The sequence below is a fragment of the Canis lupus genome, chromosome 13, assembly GCF_011100685.1.
Source record: "Canis lupus familiaris isolate Mischka breed German Shepherd chromosome 13, alternate assembly UU_Cfam_GSD_1.0, whole genome shotgun sequence".
NCBI classification, from domain to species: domain Eukaryota; kingdom Metazoa; phylum Chordata; class Mammalia; order Carnivora; family Canidae; genus Canis; species Canis lupus.
Window position 1 is genome coordinate 45,597,319 of NC_049234.1, and position 19,758 is coordinate 45,617,076.

At 48.5% G+C, this 19,758-nt stretch overlaps 1 pseudogene; it reads left to right on the forward strand.

The window, feature by feature from the left end:
- The first annotated feature begins 1,005 nt into the window (after positions 1-1,005).
- Positions 1,006-2,244, forward strand: LOC100688639 (annotated as a pseudogene).
- Positions 2,245-19,758: the final 17,514 nt, after the last annotated feature.

A 19,758-nucleotide genomic window follows, 5' to 3' on the forward strand; every position in this document is an offset into this window, starting at 1 on the left:
AACATAAGAAGCCAAAAGTAACAGAACCAAAAGAAGAAACTGACAAATCTGACATAGTTGGAGGTTTTATCCCATCTCTCTCACTGACGGATAGAACGGGCCGACAAATAGAATATCCAACATTTGAATGACACAATTCTCAAAGTTGACTAAATTGACTTCTATAGCGTGCTCTTTTCAACAACTTCAAAATAGGCAGGTTTTGTTTTTTTTTTTTTTTAAGTGAACACAAAACAATACCCAAACTAACCATATACTGGATCAAAAGTAAGTCTCAACAGATTTCCAATCAAGTACCCAAACAGCAAACCTAAATAATGGTCTCGGAATTCAGGATAGCAATCACCCTCGGGAAGGGGGATAATGGCTGGAAGAAGGCCAGAAACAGGCATCTGGAAGGCTGATTATGTGCTGATTATGTTTCTCAATCTGAGTGCTGGCCACATGGCTATGTACTCAGCTTGTGAAAATGTACTGCAGTCTACTGATGTGCACTTTCCTGATGTTCTGCTTAAGAAGTTAAGTAGCAAAAACTTCCTACAAAGCAAAAGAAAGCAAAACTTCAAGCCTAGATGTCCCTACCAATGATTTCTTCCAAACATTTAAGGAAGAGATGCACTAAGTCTTTGGATCTTGTTTTATAATATCATCGTGCCCTAGGAGCTTTCCAAGAAAAAGTACTGGAGGTCGATTTCTTTAATGACATAGGTACAAAAACCCTAAATTATTGAGATGCCTATGTGGCTCAGAGGGTTGAGCATCTGCCTTTGGCTCGGGTTGTGACCCCAGGACCAGTCCTGCATCAGGTTCCCTGCAGGGAGCCTGCTTCTCCCTCTGCCTGTGTCTCTGCCTCTCTCTCTGTATCTCTCAGGAATAAATAAATAATCTTTAAAAATCCTAAGTTATCACTATCTGTCCACCACCACCCTTCCCGTGTCAGGTCCTACCCCCTAAGGCCAGCTCCCTTTGCTGGTGTCCATCACGCTGTGCGGAAGCGCTGCCAGTATGTTGGACAAACTGCCCTACAAAGTCACTGACGTCAGGCTGGCCTCCTGGGGACACAAGGCCCTGGACATTGTGGAGAATGAGATGCCGGGCCTGATGCGCATGAGGGAGATGTACTCGGCCTCCAAGCCACTGAAGGGTGCCCGCATCTGGCTCTGGGTGCTGAGGTGCAGTGGTCCAGCTGCAACATCTTCTCCACCCAGGACCATGCAGCTGCTGCCATTGCCAAGGCTGGCATTCCAGTGTATTCCTGGAAGGGGGAATCGGACGAGGAGCACCTGTGGTGCCTTGAGCAGACACTGTACTTCAAGGACGGGCCCCTCAATATGATTCTGGATGACGGAGGTGACCTTACCAATCTCATCCACACCAAGTACCCACAGCTCCTATCAGGCATTTCTGAAGAGACCATAACAGGGGTTCATGACCTATACAAGGGGATGGCCGACAGGAAGCTGAAGGTGCCTGCCATCAATGTGAATGACTGTCACCGAAAGCAAGTTTGACAACCTGTATGGCTGCCAGGAGTCTTTTATAGATGCATCAAGCAGACTATGGATGTGATGATTGCAGGCAAGGTGACAGTGGTAGCAGACTAGGGTGATGTGGGCAAAGGTTGTGCCCAGGCCCTGCAGGGTTTTGAGGCCCGCGTCATCATCACAGAGATCGACCCCATCAATGCACTGTAGGCTGCCATGGAGGGCTATGAGGTGACCACTATGGATGAGGCCTGTCAGGATGGCAATACATTTGTCACCACCACAGTTTGTGTTGACATCATCCTTGGCTGGCATTTTGAACAAATGAAAGATGATGCCATTGTGTGTAACATTGGACACTTTGACGTGGAGATTGGCATCAAATGGCTGCACAAAAATGCTGTAGAGAAGGTGAACATCAAGCCCCAGGTGGACCGCTACCGGCTGAAAAATGGGCGCCTTATCCTCCTTTTGGCTGAGGGCCGGCTGGTCAACCTGGGCTGCGCCATGGGCCATCCCAGCTTTGCGATGAGCAACTCATTCACCAATCAAGTGCTGGCACAGATTGAATTGTGGACCCACCCAGACAAGTTCTCTGTTGGGGTTCACTTCCTGCCCAAGAAGCTGGATGAAGCAGTGGCTGAAGCTCACCTGGGTAAGCTGAATGTGAAGCTGACCAGGCTGACTGAGAAGCAGGCCCAGTACCTGGGCTTGTCCCGTGATGGCCCCTTCAAGCCCGATCGTTACCTCTACTGAGAACCAGGCCTACTATTTGCCTTATAACTGCTGGCCTTGCTGGGGTCCCACCTCTCTTCCCCAAGAGCAAATGGCGCCAACTTTGAGATAGGTTTGTTAATGTCCCCCACTGACTCCCCAGGGCTGATCACTCAGTCTTTGGCCTCTGCTGCATCCCTCGTACTGTTCTCGGTGTGGCAGAGGGAATTGAGAAGCCCCTTCTCAAGCCCTGGTCATAATAGAGGTACCCAGGAGGAACCCACAAGGAACCCTGAGCTCAGGGGTTTGGGAACTGCTCACCCAGTCAGTCCTTACTTAGGTTGGAAGTCAGCAGTGGTCAAGGTCCAAAGCCCATACACATCACCTTCTAGGCCCTCACTTGGCCTATGAACTTTGTACCCATGTTCTTAGTTTACTGGTTCACTGGTCCCTCAGCCCATGAGAGATGAGAATGGATTATATCAAAAGGAAGGGAGGACAAGCAGCCTGGGTGGCTCAGCGGTTTAGTGCTGCCTTCAGCCCAGGGCCTGATCCTGGAGACCCGGGATCGAGTCCCACATTGGGCTCCCTGCATGGAGCCTGCTTCTCCCTCTGCCTGTGTCCCTACCTCTCTGTCTCTCTCTCTCTACTCTCTGTGTCTCTCATGAATAAATAAATAAAATCTAAAAAAAAAAAAAAAAAGGAAGGGAGGAGCTTTTGAGAGTTTGCCCCAGAGAGCCTGGCTTAGTGCTGGGCATTCTCTTGAAGAGGTTTCACAGAACAATGAGGTTAGTACTTGCAGTTTCTATTTTACAGAGTTTAAAAAAGACGGCTAAGGGACAGCCAAAAAAGGATGAGAGAAGTGACAGCCAGAGGTTGAGAAGGGCCAGAGAATCATAAAAGCAGACATAGATCTGGGCACCTTTTTGTAACATGATGGTTCTTATCACAACCCTGGATCAAAAAGATTAGTTTTATTTATAATGTTTAGTTAATGTTTATAATGTTCAAAGAGAGTGGGAAGGTGGGTAAATAAAAATTTTGGTGCCTAAAAAAAAAAATCCTAAATTATCAAGTTGAGCAAAAATATAAAGGTCACTAAATTGAGAAGTCAGCTTCACTTTTGAAAATCAATGTGATCTGCTGTATTTATAAAATAAGAACAAATGATATAATACGTACAATAATCTTAAAGGGTTGCATGCAAATAAGCATCTGAGATTCATTAAGCATCTGATGATTCACACGGTTAATCATCTGAGAAATGCAAATTAGAATCCCAGTGAAACTGTTCTATTCTCACCCTAAAATGGCTAACATTAAAAATAAAACGACTGACAATACTCAGTTTTGGTAAGGATATGGAGCAACTGAAACTCATGCATGTTGAGCCTGAGTGCGCTTTGCTACAAATACTGTGTAAAATTGTTTGCCGTTATCTGTTAATGTTGAGCACGCACATAGCTGGTGATGCATCATCTCCCCCACTAGGTATATACTCATCAGAGATGCCTCCGTGGGAGCCCCGGGGCTCCCAGTTGAGGATCTGCCTGCAGCTCAGGTCCTGATCTCAGGGTCCTAGGATCCAGCCTGTCGGGCTCCCTGCTCAGCGGGGCGCCTGCTTCTCCCTCTGCCCCTCCCCCAGCTTGTGCTCACTTTCTCTCCCTCAAATAAACAAATAAAATCTGAAAAAAAAAGAAAAATGCTCACGTAAGTGCACCAAATGACATTGAAATCAATGTTTAGAGCAAGCTACGTGCAACAGCACACCTGATTATTATCATTCTACTATGAAAGAGCCAAAGTTGAACATTCGTGCTCTGTTATTCCATGTATCTAAGCGTCAGACCCAGCAAGGCTAATTTATGGTGTTAGCAGTCAGTACTGGGGTTGCCTCTGAGCCAAAGGGGAGGGAGGACTGGTCATTTGGAGAGAGAAGGGGTGGGGGGTGAGGTTCCAAGATTCTGGTCATGGCTTAGTCTTAGGATGATGGTTATACAGGTTTCTTCACTTTGGGATAACTCATAACGCGGCACTCTTACTACGTGCACCCTTTCTCGGAACCCGTATTCTAGCTCGATAAAAGAACTGATGTTAACATGACAGTATAGGAAATCGTCCATTTTCCTAAAGTTCTAAAACCTTCGAATTGCCATACAAGTCCTGTCCTGGTTCTTGTTCTGGAAGAGAGCAGTAATGTGCCCTATGAGCGTATAGGCCCTGACATAGCCCAGGCATCAGGCCAGCGGGCCCAGTGCTGAGCTGCAGACGTGACCGGCAAAGCAACCAGGTAAATTCCCCGGCTGGCATAATGGACCCCCAAAGCTGCCAGGGACCTCGAGGACCAGAAGATGATTTAGGAAAATCCTTCATGGGGTGGGGGTGTGGAAGAAGGCTCAGCTGACAGATACCCTGCGGGAGCCCCTGCGCTCCTCCTCTGCCGGCTGGTCGCGGATGCTTCCGGGCTCACCAGCAACTGCACCGCGGAAAGTTAACCACGGAAATGATTGTGGGTGCCATCTGCTGAGAGCTTCTCCGCTCCGGGCCTCGGGACTTCGTGCTCACGACGATCCTACTGTTCTCACTACACAGCTGAACATTCCAGAGGCCTGCACAGGCGTGGCGGTTTCTCCAAAGTCACAACGAGGGGCAGAGACAAGATGCAAACTGGGCCAGAGCCCCGGACTCTTCCTGACTTCTCGCCACACAGCTCCTGCAGCCTAATTAGCACCTTTATAAACCGCTCTTGCATATATGCTCCGGAACGATATGGAAGGAAAACAGCTTTTTATGCACTAGAAGAATGTTTTTCCCACTAAAATTAAAAAAAAAAAAAACAAACTTTTTTTTTCCCCTCTGCTAGCTGCGGTTAGAAACTCCTCTGTGCAGAAAGCCCTTCCTTCGGCAGCCCAGCAAGAGAAAACTTTCCCTCCTGCAGGAGGTGAAGCAGGAGGCTTGGAATTAGGGGAGGCTGCTTACCACCTAGAAGCTTCTGCAGTTGGCTGTGACAAGGAGTAGCTCCACCCAGTTCTGGAAGCAGGAGGAATCCTCTCTCCTTGCAAAGCTCGGTGCTGCTCAACACCCAGCTTCAGTCTGCAGGCCCTTGGGAGGCAGGGAGATGATAGACGGCGTATCATTCCGTAACATCCAGCCTTTCTCAGTGGGACCCCACTGAGATTTCAGTGGGATCTTTTCTGTTCGGGCTTCTGGGTTTTTATTGATCTGTTTCCGTGAAGAGACATGAGATCATATGAATTTGGGTTTTTTGTGTGTTTCTAATGAGCAGTGGGGCCGGCGATCCGAATCTCGGCAGCTTCCCCCCGCCTTCCTGAACGCCGTTCAGATCATCCCACATTTCCAGAGTTTCAAGTCTCCGCTTGATCTGACTTCATCTTATGGTAAGTGGAAGCTGGTTCCTCCCTCAGCCTGAGTTCTAAGCAACTAAATGGAAAGAGTCCAGGGAATTCTCGCACAGCTAAAATATTGCATATCACATCAGCATGACTCATTTCTTTCTGGAAATGTGTTTCTGGAAAGGCTCGGCTGAAGAAAGTGATCTAAGACAAGGAGAACTCCCAACACGGCTCCGGTTGTTTAGGGGTGCCAGGCTGGGAACTCGGATTCCAACCCAGGTAACTGTTGGGTGTCGGCAGATGGGTGGCAAAGCCTTTCTTTGCTGGAAAGAGGCTTGACTGAAGCCAACGGGAGTTGTCACCCCCACAGTGTTTCTGCTGGTCCGGGCCGTGACCTCTGCGGGGGAGGCCTGCTGCCCATGGCTCGTCTTGTGCGATGTAATCATATGCACACACGTTTTAAGGACCCTCTTAGATCTTGACTTGGTGCCACTACAACTCGATTTTTTTTTTTAAGTCATCGAATAGGTAGAATGAGAGGCATAGGATGGCCAAGTTTATAATGATCCAGCACTTCCTGGGCTTCTGGTTTCTGTCTCTTGGAGAAGAGCTGATTCAGATTCCCTCAGTGGGAACAGATCCGGGTCTGTGGTTCAGCTGTTTTATTCCCACGCTGCGGCGGAAACCAACAGCACACAACTGGGCTGCTTTGCTTATTTTTCTGACTTTGTGATTGATAAGATTGTGTGTCCTTCCACAACTTCCAAACCTTTTTGTCAACGTAATATATGAACGTGGTTGTGGATCGTGTAATTCAGAAAGCGTTCTAACGGAAACCAAGTCATCTGCACCACCCGTGTTCGGCTCCGCTTTCCTATTATGTTTTTAATATCCAAGAGATTTCTCTTACTGCTCGATGGTTTGTTCTCTAATTTACCTGTTCGGCGATGAGTCATTTCGTTCAGTTAGCTTATCCTGGCCTTTCTCGCCAATGTGTTAGGCCTTAATCAAACAAGTGATGATCTGGCCAAAAAATCTGAAAACTCAAAACTTTTCTTGAACTTATCAGAGAGCTGAGGTTGCAGGTCAACCCACAAGCTCGAAATCTACGTGAGGACAGGCATCTCCAGGGAAGAATGGCCCAGGAGCACTTGCTGGGCCAGGGCGGGTGCCGGCGGAGGCGTGCAAGCTGGTAACAGGAATTCAACTAAGATTTTTAATGAATTGCTAATGGCTGAGTGTGGCCAACGTAAGACTACAGAGCCCCTTGGAGGTACAATATTTAGGCCCATTTGCACGTTCTTCATCGGGCCTTCGTTGGTGCTCCCCAGAAGGCTGGGGACAGGGTGCGAGGATGGCGGTGTCCTGGCCAGGGAACGCCGAGGCTAGGGAGGCCCCTCTCCTAGAGCAGGCCTGCTCTTTGGGGACAGATGTCACCTCGGGCCTCAGGCTGCTCCCCGCAAACGCAACCCAGAGAAGGGGCCAGAGAGATGGGTGGGAGCCTTGCGTGTGCCCTTGGCACACCCACTAGGGACGTGGTGGGTTGCTCTGCTGAGCAGGTGAGCACCGGGCTCCGAGGTTGCAGCCCAGGGAGGCCCTGCCCCGACAGAGCAGATCCTTCTCTGGCCCCCGTGCCCTGGCCCCAGACCTGCTGGGGGGTTGGGAGGACCCGAAGCAGCGGAAGCAAAGAGCGGGTGGCCTGCTGCTCCAGGGGCTGGGGGACCCCAAGGGAGAGGAGGGGGCGCTGGGTGTGAGCCTCCCAGGGAGGCTCTGGCACCCTGCGGGGGGGCTAGGGCCTACGGAGGGCTGCACACACGGCAGGTGCCTGCCCCTGGCCCCGGGCTCCCGGGCTCCCTGGTGGGTCATGGGGCCCCCACCACAAGCTTGCAGCGTGTCACCGCCTGTGACCCTACTTTCTTCATCCACGTAAGAGGGATAAGAAGAGCCCCTGCCATTGGCTTATATAACCACCTTGTGCCTCAGTTTCCTTGCCTGCAAAATGAAGATAATATAACCCATTTCTTCCCCCCTCCCCAGTTTTTATAGAGTTAGAACCGACCTACAGTCGCCCAGGTTTCAGGTGCAACAGTGCAATGACTTGATGTGCAGCTGCTGCACAAGGAGCATCGAGAACCTCAGTCAGCATCTATCAACTCATATCAAATGCCACGTATTTCAAATGATTGCTCCAAGGATTAAATCGTGTAACGTGTATAAAGCACTTTAAAAAGTGTCTGGTGCTAACAAGCACCATATAAAAAAGTTCATAGTTGTCGCTGTGTTTTCATGTTAGATTTGCTTCATCAGAGGGTCTTCGTGGAGCACCAGATTTAGCAAATGACCATATGTGCATGTCAGAGAATTGCAGCTTTTTTTTTTTTAAGATTTTATTTATTTATTCATAGAGACACACAGAGACAGAGAGGCAGAGACACAGGCAGAGGGAGAAGCAGGCTCCATGCAGGGAGCCCGACGTGGGACTCGATCCCAGGACCCCAGGATCACGCCCTGGGCCGAAGGCAGGGCAGCTAAACCGCTGAGCCCCCCGGGCTGCCCTAGAATTGTAGCTTTTTAGAACTAAAGTGGATTTTTAAAAAAATCAGTCTGGTCCAAACCTTTTGTGTTACAAGCAGTCTGTGCAAATGCAGACTCAGGAGCACACCCAGGATGGGCCAGCCCATGACCGCAGGGCTGGGACTAGAATCCAGAGCAGCTCTTTCCAACAGGCCACAGTGTGCGGTGCGCGTATCGCAGTCAGCACCATGTGCCGATGGCCCTGATTAAGGCAGAGCCTTTACTCCAACCATCAGGCTTGGGACCCCCGAGTGGCCCCAAAGCTTAGTGGCAGAAAGTGGAAATCACCCCCAGTGCCTCCGTCATCCCCCGTCTTTGGCTTTGGAATGCCCACCGAACCCTGATTCCTTCAGGTTGGGACATGGAGAGATGCTACAGAGCCCCCCTCAGCGTTCACCCCTCGGCCAGAGTTCCCGGGGTTAGACAGGAGAATACTTCCAATTCGCCCTCGGTGAACCCCCTTTGTCCCTAAGAAGTCTCCTGCCCGGGGAGGGTCTCTGTGACTCTCTGCTAAGGTCAAAGCGCAGTTGTCTGTGGGCAGCTGGAGGTTAAGTTAGTCCTCAGTCTTTGAACTCTGCTTTCCTGCGACAGCTGGGCTCTTCGAGTGCGTTCTGCAAACCCTCTCATCCATTCTTTCCTCCCCTTTGCCACGGTCCTCGCCCCATTGCAGACCCTTTTAACATCTTGGTGATTTAAAAAGGGGGTGCTATAGTGCATCGGTGACAAGGGTGGCCTGGAGTGAGGCTGGGTTTGAGCCCTGGCTCTGGCACTAATGTGCAGGCACGCGCTTCTGGGGATGGGGCTTAACTCCCCTAAGCACACCTGTGCTAGCGCGGGCTCTTGCCCAACTCTGTGTTCAGTTGACTTCCTGTTGGCAGCTCGAAATTGGCCACGGCGAAGTTTCACACCATGGACACTGACAAAGGCTACAAGCTAGCATCCTCCTCCCTCCCCAAGCTGATTGTTAAACATTTACCAGCACATCTGTGCCTCCAAACCTTAATTCCTTCATCCAGTAGTGAGGAGACCAAAGGATTTACCCCCTAGGGCTGTTGTGAGAGCTAAAGGAGATCATGTACACGTACACCTTGGAGATGTTGCAGGCTTGACTCCAGATTGCCGCAAAAGTGCGAACATCCCGCTAGAGCAAGTCAACTGAACGTTCTGGTTTCCCAGGGTGTACAGAAGTTATGTTCACACGACACTGTGGTCCATCAAGTATTCAGTAGCACTTTGTCTAAAAACAATGTAAATCCTTTAATTTAAAAATCTTGCTAAAAATTGCTAAACCTCATGTTAGCCTTCAGCAAATCATAATGTTTTTGCTGGTGCAGGGTGTTGTCTAGGTGTTGAAGGCTGCTGACAGATCAGGGTGGTGGTGGTTGGAGGTCAGGGTGGCTGTGGAAGTTTCTTAACATAGGACAACAGTGAAGCTTGCCCCATCAGTTGTCTTCCTTTCACAAACAGTTTGTCTACAGCACGTGATGCTCTTTGATAGTGTCTTAGCCACACTAGGAGATCTTTCCAAATTGGAGTCAGCCCTCTCCAGCCCTGCTGCTACTTTAGCTACTAAGTTGAGGTCATATTCTAAGTCTGTTGTCATTTCAACAGTCTTCACAGCATCTTCACTAAGAGTAGGTGCCATCTCAAGAAACCATTTTTTTTTTTTTTTTTTTTTGCTCATCCACGAGAAGCAGCCCCCCATCCGTTCATGTTTCATGAGATTGCAGCAATTCGGTCCCATCTTCAGGCCCCACTTCTCTTTCTAGTTCTCTTGTTATTCCCACCACAGCTGTAGTTCCTTCCTCCACTGAAGTCTTGAAGCTCTCAAAGTGCTCCATGAGTTTTGGAATCAGCTTCATCCATACTCCTGTTAATGTTGCTATTTGGACCTTTGCTCATGAGTCATGAATGTTCTTAATGGCATCTCGAATGATGAATCCTTTCCAGAAGACTTTCAGTTTTACTTTGCCCAGATCCATCAGAGGAATCATTGTTTATGGCAGCTATAGACTTATAAAATTTCTTAAACATTTCCTAACCTGTAAGATTTGAAAGTCAGAATGACTCCTTGGTCAACGAGCTGAAGAATGGATGTTGTGTCAGCAGGCTTGAGAAAACATTAGCTTCACCCTACATCTCGGTCAGAGCCCTTGGGTGACCAGGTGCATTGTCGGTGAGCAGTAATATTTTCAAAGGAAATATTTTCTGAGCAGTAGATCTCCACAGTGGGCTTAAGATATTCAGTAAACCCTGTTGCTAACAGATGTGCTGTCATCCAGGCTTTGTTGTTCCATTCATAGAGCACAAGCTGAGTGGATTCAGCATAATTCTTAAGGGCCCTAGGATTTTTGAGATGGTGAATGAGCACTGGCTTCGACCTAACCTCACCAGCTGCATTAGCCCCTAACCAGAGTCAGCGTGTCCTTTGAAACTTTGAAGCCAGGTCTTGACTTCCCCTCTCCAGCTATGAGAGTCTGAGATGCAGGGTTGCCACAAGCCTTCAATTTGTTTTTTGTTTTTTTTTTTTTTAAAGCAATATCTGCAAAGAAGAAAAGACAAAGCACAATAAAATGAGGTATGGGGCAGCCCGGGTGGCTCAGCAGATTAGCACCTGCCTTCAGCCCAGGGCATGATCCTGGAGTCCTGGGATCGAGTCCCACGTCAGGCTCCCTGCGTGGAGCCTGCTTCTCCCTCTGCCTGTGTCTCTGCCTCTCTCTCTCTCTCTCTCTCTCTGTATCTCTCATTAATAAATAAATAAAATATTAAAAAAATAATACCCAGGATGCGTCTGGCAGAGAGTGCTTGGTGTGGTTGCCATTATTATCTACCTCCTCGTTAGTCTAGTACCTCCTAGCTATTTCCACTCTGGCCCATCACTTGTTCACTCAACAAACATTATATTCAGCACTGCCATGCTCCGTTCTCTCTGCTTCAAGTTTCTTATACTTTCCTACTGCCTGTAATAATTTTTCCCAAACCCAACCTTACTGCAGACGTACTCTGAATAAAGGGCTCTGTGAATGAGGGGGAGGATGACAGAAGATGCAAGTGAGAGGAAGGGAAATACAGAGTAAATGTAGCTGAAAAAAAAAAAAAAACCCGCTTCCCCACTTCAGGGACTACGTGGTGAAGCACTTCCACTAATTATTTGCTGTCCTGGAACTGACATTCCCACATCCCTCTGTTTATGCATCCACAAAACATGGGCAGCTGCACCTGTGTGCATGAACACAGGTGTACACGCACGTGCACATCACACACACCACCCAGTGTGGGGAGGCTTCTCGAGTTTAAACCTGATGATGGTCAAAGCTTCTCCAATGGAATGTGCTGCCTTCCATTTAGTTCTTCTGGCTCACTGCTGTCTATTCTATTTCCTGTTTGGCTTCCAGCCTTCTGGTCTGTCAAAACCATCACCTCCTGGTGGAAGAAGGGAAGGGAGGTTACACTAGAGACTGTGCCCACAAGATGCCAAAAAGCCCCTGAGCCTGAATGTGTACAAAAACTAACTTTTTCCTGAACTAGCCAGCTATTTATTTGGTTTGGTGGCTTCAGAAAATCTGGTTTGTGATTTGGTCCGAGTGTCAGCAGGGTGGTGGGTGGGAGAAAGCTGAAGCTATGAACGGTCTTTACTTTTAAGGTTTACAAGGTTAATTACAGATGCCAGGCTCCACACACACCCTTGAAAAGAGGGAAGGGAGAGGTGTTTTTCCACTCACTCTTTCCAACTTCTTTTTGCCCACATCCTTACCACAGCTTACCAGGCTCTTCCCTGATTTTCCAGCTGGCCAGCTGCTGGCACCCTTCTCCTGACTCCTCCCTAAGCCCATAAACCTGATCTAGATCACTTGGTTTTTCCTAGCTAACTTGCTCCAGATCCAGACAAATCTCCTCCCTCCTCAGTTCAGTGCAGCAGAATTCGGAGAGTTTAGGAAGACCTTCATTAAGAACCTAAAGGGCAACCGAGTATTGAGCTGGTATTCACTAATATGCTTCTATTCATTATAAAGATTTAAAAATATTCTGTACATCATCTTATATAGAGAAAACCCTAAATACTCAAAAAAAAAAAAAAACCCAACCTGGTAGCAGTAATAAAATTCAGTACAGTTGCAGGATATAAATCAACATAAAAATCAGCATGTCTATGCAGTAATAGCAAATTATCTAAAAATAAATAAGGAAAACAAATTCCACTTAAAATAGCATCAAAAACAATAAAAGACTTAGGAATCAATTTCACCAAGAAGATTAAATATCTGTACATTTATTTTTTTATCTGTACATTTAAAACTATAAAATATGATGAATGAAATGATAGAAGACATGAAACAATGGAAGATATCCTATGTTCATGGATTGGAAGAATTAATATTATTAAAAATATCTATCCTACCCAAAGTCATCTACAGATTCAATGCAACCTCTTCCAAAATTCCAATGGCATTTTTCACAGAAATAGAAACAATTCTACAATTCAATAAACTTCCAAAGACTCCAAGTAGCCAAATCAATCTTGCACAAGAAGAACAAAGCTGAAGGCATCACGTTTCCTGGTTTTAAAATATACTACAAAGCCACAATAATCAAAACAGTACAGTGCTAGTATAAAAAAAGGCATATGGAGCAGGATAGAGAGTCTAGAAATAAATCCATGCATTTACAGTCAGTTGATCTTTGACAGAGGTGCCAAGAACACACAATGGGGAAAGGAGTGTCTCCAATAAATGGTGTTGGAAAAACGGGATATTTGTGTACATGAGACTGCAGTTAGACCCTTATCTCACACCATTTACAAAAATCAATTCAAAATGTATTAAAGATTTAACATAAGGCCTGAAACTGTAAAACTACTGGAAGAATTCAAGAAAAGTTTTTTGACATTGGTTGGGGCAATGATTTTTTTAATATGACCCCGAAAGCACAGGCAACAAAAACAGAAATAGACAAACAAGACTGTGTCAAACCAAAAAACTTCTACGTGGCAAAGGAAACCGTTAACAGAGTAAAGCAAATATGTAAAGGACAGCAGAAAATATTTGCAGACTATACATCCAATAAGGAGTTAATGTTCAAGATATATAAGTCACTCAAATCAGGACGCCTGGGTGGTTCAGTGATTGAGCATCTGCCTTCAGCTCAAGGGGTGATCCCAGGGTCCTGGGATCTAGTCCTACATCGGGCTCCCCATGGAAAGCCTGCTTCTCCCTCTGCCTGTGTCTCTGCCTCTCTCTCTGTGTCTCTCATGAATAAATAAATAAAATCTTTTTAAAAAATAAGCCACTCAAACAACTACAACAGGAAAACAGGAAACTCTATTAGAAAATAGGGAAAGTGCCTAAATAGACATTTCTCAAAAGAAACAGCCTTCTGTCATCTTTGGAAGACAAATTTTTAAATGTTCAACATTGGGGCACTAGGGTGGCTCAGTCGGTTGAGCATCTGCCTTCAGCTGAGGTCATGACCTCAGGGTCCTGGCATTGAGCCCCACATCAGGCTCCCTGCTCTGTGGGGAGTCTGCTTCTCCATCTCCCCCTCCCCTGCTCATGCTTTCTTTCAAATAAATAAATAAATAAATAAATAAATAAATAAATAAATCGTTCAACATCACTAACTATCAGGGGAATAAAAAAGAAAACCAAAAAAATAAAAACAAAAAACACCAAAAACAAACAAAGAAAGAAACAAACAAACAAAGAAAACCAAGAGATACATCTCACACTTACCAGAATGGCTAGTATCGAAAAGACAACAGATGAGTGCTGAAACGTGGACTAAGGGGGGTCCTGGCGCACTGTGAGTGGGAACGTAAATTGGTACCACCGTTATGGAAAACAGTATGGAGTTCCCTCAAAAATTAAAAATAAAAGTATGTATTATGATCTAGCCATCTCCTTCTGGGTACATACCCCAAGGAAAGGAAATCAGGATCCCGAAGAGCTATCTGCCCTCCCGTGTTGATTGTGGCATTATTCGCAGTAGCTAAGATTCGGAATCAACTTATCTGTCAACAGATGAATCAAGAAAGTGTGGTACAACATACACACACACACACACACACACACACACACAGGAATATTATTCAGCCTTGAAAAATAAGGAGATCCTGTCACTTGGGATGACATGGATAAACCTGAAGGACATTATGTTGAGTGAAATAAGGAAGAAAACACAAAGAACTGCGTGATCTCACTTATAGGTGGAAACTGAGCAAGTCAACCCAAAGCAAAGAGTAGACTGGTGGTTGCAAGGGGTGAGGCGTGGGGGGAAGGCGGTGATGTCAACGGCTCAAAGGGTGCACGGTCGCCGTTATGCAGGATGAAGAGACTCTGGAGATCTAATGCACAGCATGGTGACTGTAGGTAATAATGCTGCATTGTATACTTGAAATTTGCTAAGAGAAGTCTTGAATGTTCTCTACACACACACACACACACACACACACACATACACAAATGTGAACTATGTGAAGTGATGATATGTTAACTGAGTTGATTATGGTTCATTTTGCCTTGTGCACATATACAAACCATCCCATTGTACTCTGTGAATACATTTTTTATTTGTCAGTTATGCCTCGATAAAGCTGGGGGGTGGGGAGATCGAGACCCGTGTGTACCAGCTGGTATTCAGGAGGTTCCCCGATGCCCTGAAAGCCCCCCACCGAAGGCAGAGCAACTAGTGAGGCAGCCAGGAGAGCTCCAGATCCCTGCCCTTGCCTTCGGCAAGCATCCACCTGACTTTCCTTCTTGTCTTTAACGTAGTTTGATATTACCCCACGTTGTTTGATATTACCTCCTCTGAGGTTAAGCGTGGACAGAGCCTGGCGCCTCCGCTGGCCGGGGGCCCACAACCGGGCTTCCTTGTGAGCTGAGGCCAGGGACGCTCCACATCTCCTTTTCTGTTTCTAGCCCATAGCCTGGGCCCCCTCCCCTCTCCTGGAAGCATGAGAGTCCAGGCCCAAGGGTTCCCAACTAGCCCATCGCCGAGGGCATGAAGGCCCCACCAACCTACTGAGATGTGATTCACGCAAGAGATCCGCTCACGTGGGATCGGGTCTGGTTCTGCTTTAAAGAGAATCGTGGCTTCCTTTCTTTGATTTTGTTCTTCTTCGTTTTTTATTGTAGTGAAATACACACAACAGAGTTTTCCATCTTAACCATCTGCAAGTGTAGAGCTCACTAGTGTTACATATATTCGCGTTGCTTTGCCACCCATCTCCAGAACGGAGTCATCGTGCAAGACTGGAACTCTCTCCCCATTAAAGCACCACTCACCAAATCTCCCCTTCCCCCAGCCTCCGGGAACCACTCTCTGTGTCTGTGAGTTGGACGACTTGAGGTGCCACTTATCTGTCAATGGACATTTAGGTTCCTTCCGCCTTTTAGCTACTGTCAATCATGTTGCTTGAACTAGAATGTACCAATAGCTCTTCAAGACCTTGCTTTCCATTCTTTAGGGCATATGCCCAGAAGTAGAAGAGCTGGAGGAAGGAGAGTCTTATTTTTAATTGTTTTACTGTAGACCATTCAAGTTTCTGTACCTTGTTCATAATCCTTGGCAGCGGGGGGCGGGGATGTGTGGAGGGAACGATTGATCTCATGTAGCAGAATTTACAGGAGCTAATATCTCAGCATCACTCCGAATATCTAACCCAGGTCATCCAAATGGGACGAAGGTGTGCATTAGTGACTGGCTTTCTAACCGGTAAGACTGTGAGGAGATGGATTGGTGTGTCCTTTTGGATGTCACGGTCTTGAAGGCTGTAAACATGTTTTAATGATTGTTAGAGCACATTCTTGCGAACGATTCCCCGGGCAGTCAGTCGCCATGCATTCAGAGTGGATGTGATTTCTGGAAATAACTGAAAGTGATTCAGAGCCACATCTGGTGAACATGATTGGAATCATGCAGGGAAATGCTAGTTTCATCAAAAAAAAAAGAAGACATGGCTACAAAATAATATAGCTGACTTGTAAACCTTTCTGAAGGCAACTCCAGGAGAGGGATTCAGCTGCATTTGGTGTAATGGAAGCAGGACCGGTAGGAGCGGGCAGGTGCACAACTTGACTACACTGAAGGAAAACCAAGTTTAAACTCCGCTGTGGATATTTGGGGGCGGGGAGGGGAGGCAAAAATGAAAACAAAAACACGGCTTTCCAAGGATACCTCATAACTTACCCTCTTGGAACACCAGGCACAAACTGGAGGCTCGAAGGCCGCATCTTGGCCCACACTTTAGTTTTCTTTGGCTTACGGAGTATTTTTTTCTTAATACTCTGAGTATTTAAATGAGGAGACTAATTTTTTTGTGTGTGGGGGGGATGTCTCCATTTCTGACCAATGAAGAATCAGCGGAATTGTGCCATTTTAGTAGGCACGCTCTGGAGCCAGACGGCCTGGGCCTGGATCCCAGCTCTGCGCCTTCTGACTTGTTGGACCTTGGACTTACTTGACCTCTCTGGGCCTTCAGGACTCAAAGCAACTCAGTAAGGAGTTATTTTTCTCATCTGAAAAATAGGGATAATAAGAGGACCTCCTCATGGGGGGTTATTGTGAGCTTAAAATGAGGTTATCCGTCTGCCTGGAGAATGTGAGCTACACTCGGAGGATCCCTGCACCCCCTTCCGCAGGGGCCGACAGGAGCAGCCCCACGTACACAGGACAGACATCCTCCTGTCCGACAGAGCTTCCAGGGAGTCCACCGTGTACGGCAAGCTGCCTGGCTGCTGTGCGCCAACAGCCACATTTCTAGATAAAGAACTACCCCGCTTCACGAGGTCACCGGGGCCAGTTCCGGGGCTCCGGTACCTGTGATCCTGGGCAGCAAGGCCGTCACCTAGTGAACCCCGGCAGGGCCGCAGAAGCACCTCCCGGGCCCGGCCCCGCACAGCAAACGGAGTTTCCTCCTTGGGTCTCCGACGGATAGACTTTCTGGGACAGCGGGACCAACACAGCCTCACCCACGGGAAGGATCTGTAGCTCTTCCCATCTTAGTTGTCTTCTCTTCGTTTGAAATTTTTTTTAAAAGATTTTGTCTGTTTATCTGTGAGAGACACACACACAAAGGCAGATACACAGGCAGAGGGAGACACAGGCTCTCTGTGGGGACTCGATCCCGGGACCCCAGGGTCACTGGGCCCAAGGCAGGTGCTCAACCGCTGAGCCCCCCAGACACACCCCTGTTTAAAATTTTAATCTGTTGAAAACTAATTGAGCTCTGTCGGGCCAGGCCGAAGCAGTCTCATCAGGGTGGCCGTCTCTGACCTTTGTCTTGGCCCCAGTCGCTTCTTGCAGTCGGCGTCCGGAGCTGAGGGCCAGCGTGGTCTGAGGCCCCGGGGAGAAGGGGTTCCCAAAGTAGGCTTCGTGGGAGGGGGCCCCGGACCACGGGGGGCTGCTCATCTCGTTGTCACCTCTGGCTGTCCCTCGTCTTGTCTTGGTCAAGGTCAGTCCCTCCCCGGCCGGGCCCACCCCGGGCTCTCATGGTGCCCCAGCTCCCAAGCGGGGTGCATGGGGAGCCCCCTGCTCCACCTCTGTGCAAGGCCCCAGGCAGACCCTCCGCTCCCCTCCTGGCAACCCCCTGGCCGGAGTCCCCAGAAGAACGATCCGCAATAACGCTTAAAAGTCAGGGTGTCGCTGGCAGGGGGTCTCAGCATCGTGGGGGGCACAAGGGCGCGAGGAGGTGGGGAAGGGGCTACCTTCGGGCTCCCCCCAGCCCTGTCTCTGCGAGTTCAGACCTCGGGGGGACCCTCCCACACCCCACAACACGGGGCTGCACCTGCTGCTGGAGGCTGCGCAGCTCCCCAGGCCCCAGTCCACACGGTTAGAGACCCGAGCACGTGGTTGCAGGCTCCTGGCCCAAGCTGCCCGCCACGGGAGCAGGGCGGGGGGCACAGGGTCGGCCGTGGGTGCAGCCCCTGTGGGCCTGAGTCCCCCGCGGGGTGCCAGAGCCGCCCTGGGAGGCTCATGCCCAGCGCCCCTTCCTCCCTCCTGGGGTTCCCCAGCCCCTGGAGCAGTGGGGCCACTGTCCAGCTCTTCGCTTCCGCTGCTTTGGGTCCTCCTGACCCCCCAACAGGCCTGGGGCCAGGCCACGAGGGCCAGAGAAGGATCTGCTCCATCGGGGCAGGGCCTCCCTGGGCCGCGGCCTCAGAACCCGGTGTTCACCTGCTCGGCGGAGCGGCCCACCGCGTCCCTAGCGAGTGTGCCAAGGGCGCACGCAAGGCTCCCACCCATCTCTCTGGCCCCTTCTCCAGGTTGCATTTGCGGGGGGCAGCCTGAGGCCCGAGGTGACATCTGTCCCCAAAGAGCAGGCCTGCTCTAGGAGAGGGGCCTCCCTAGCCTCGGCGTTCCCTGGCCAGGACACTGCCATCCTCGCACCCTGTCCCCAGCCTTTCTGGGGAGCACCAACGAAGGCCCAGTGAAGAATTTGGGGGGTGGTATTTATAGCACTTTCCTCTTTTCTTATTGTAGGCGGCTTCCATCTGTGGCTGCTCTGGAGCCTAAACACATACAAAGCCAGGTGGCTAGCTGTTTCCAGAAACAACCAGCTATTTACTGGCTTTCTGGTTCCAGATAATCTATTTTGTGATTTGATGTGAGGCCCAGCAGAGTAGTGGGAAGAACTCGAAACTATTTGCTGTCCTTACTTTTGAAGTTCTCAAGATTATTCATTTGTGCCGGGTTTGTGTGCACGGCCTATAAAAGATTATTTAAGATGACAAGAGAGATTTAAAAATCACAAAGTTGGCTGCAGGGAGAGCCTCGGTTGCCTGTACTCACTCTCCCTGTCCTGTGGATCGAGGTGTTGTACTAAGAGAATTCTATAAACCGGCTCCTTGTCCTTGAAGAGTGCTAACTCAAGATACGCTGTCTGGTAAGAACACTGAGGACTATGGCCAAAGGCTTCCCTTGGTGATTGTCACTTAGGCATGTGGGCTATATGGAAGTTGGGGTGGCCTCCCAGCATGGGTGAAGGGCCAGGCCCAGTACAGGACTTTGGCTAAAGCACTGAGAGAGGCCGAGGAACATATGTCAAATTGAAGAGATGAAAGGCAAGGGTAGATACCACCAGGGACCTCGAAACCCTGGGAATCCTTACCCAGCCCCTCTTAAGATACACTTAGAGGTGGGTTTCCTTTCTCCAAAGCATATAAAAGTTGGGTAGGGGCGCCTGGGGGGCTCAGTCAGTCAGGCATCGGACTCTCGATTTCAGCTCAGGTCATAATCTTAGGGTCATGAGGCCGAGCCCCCTCTGACTCTGGGCTGGGTGTGGAATTGCCTTAAGATTGTCTCTCTCCCTCTTACTCTGGCCCTCCCCACCCACCTCATGCATGCATGCTCTCTCTCTCTCTCAAAAATAAATAAATAAATAAATAAATAAATAAATAAATAAATAAATAAAATAAATAAAATAGGGATCCCTGGGTGGCGCAGCGGTTTGGTGCCTGCCTTTGGCCCGCGGCGCGATCCTGGAGACCCCGGATCGAATCCCACGTTGGGCTCCCGGTGCATGGAGCCTGCTTCTCCCTCTGCCTATGTCTCTACCTCTCTCTCTCTGTGTGACTATCATAAATAAATAAAAATTAAAAAAAAAATAAATAAAATAAAAGTTGGGTAAAAGTAACCATTTT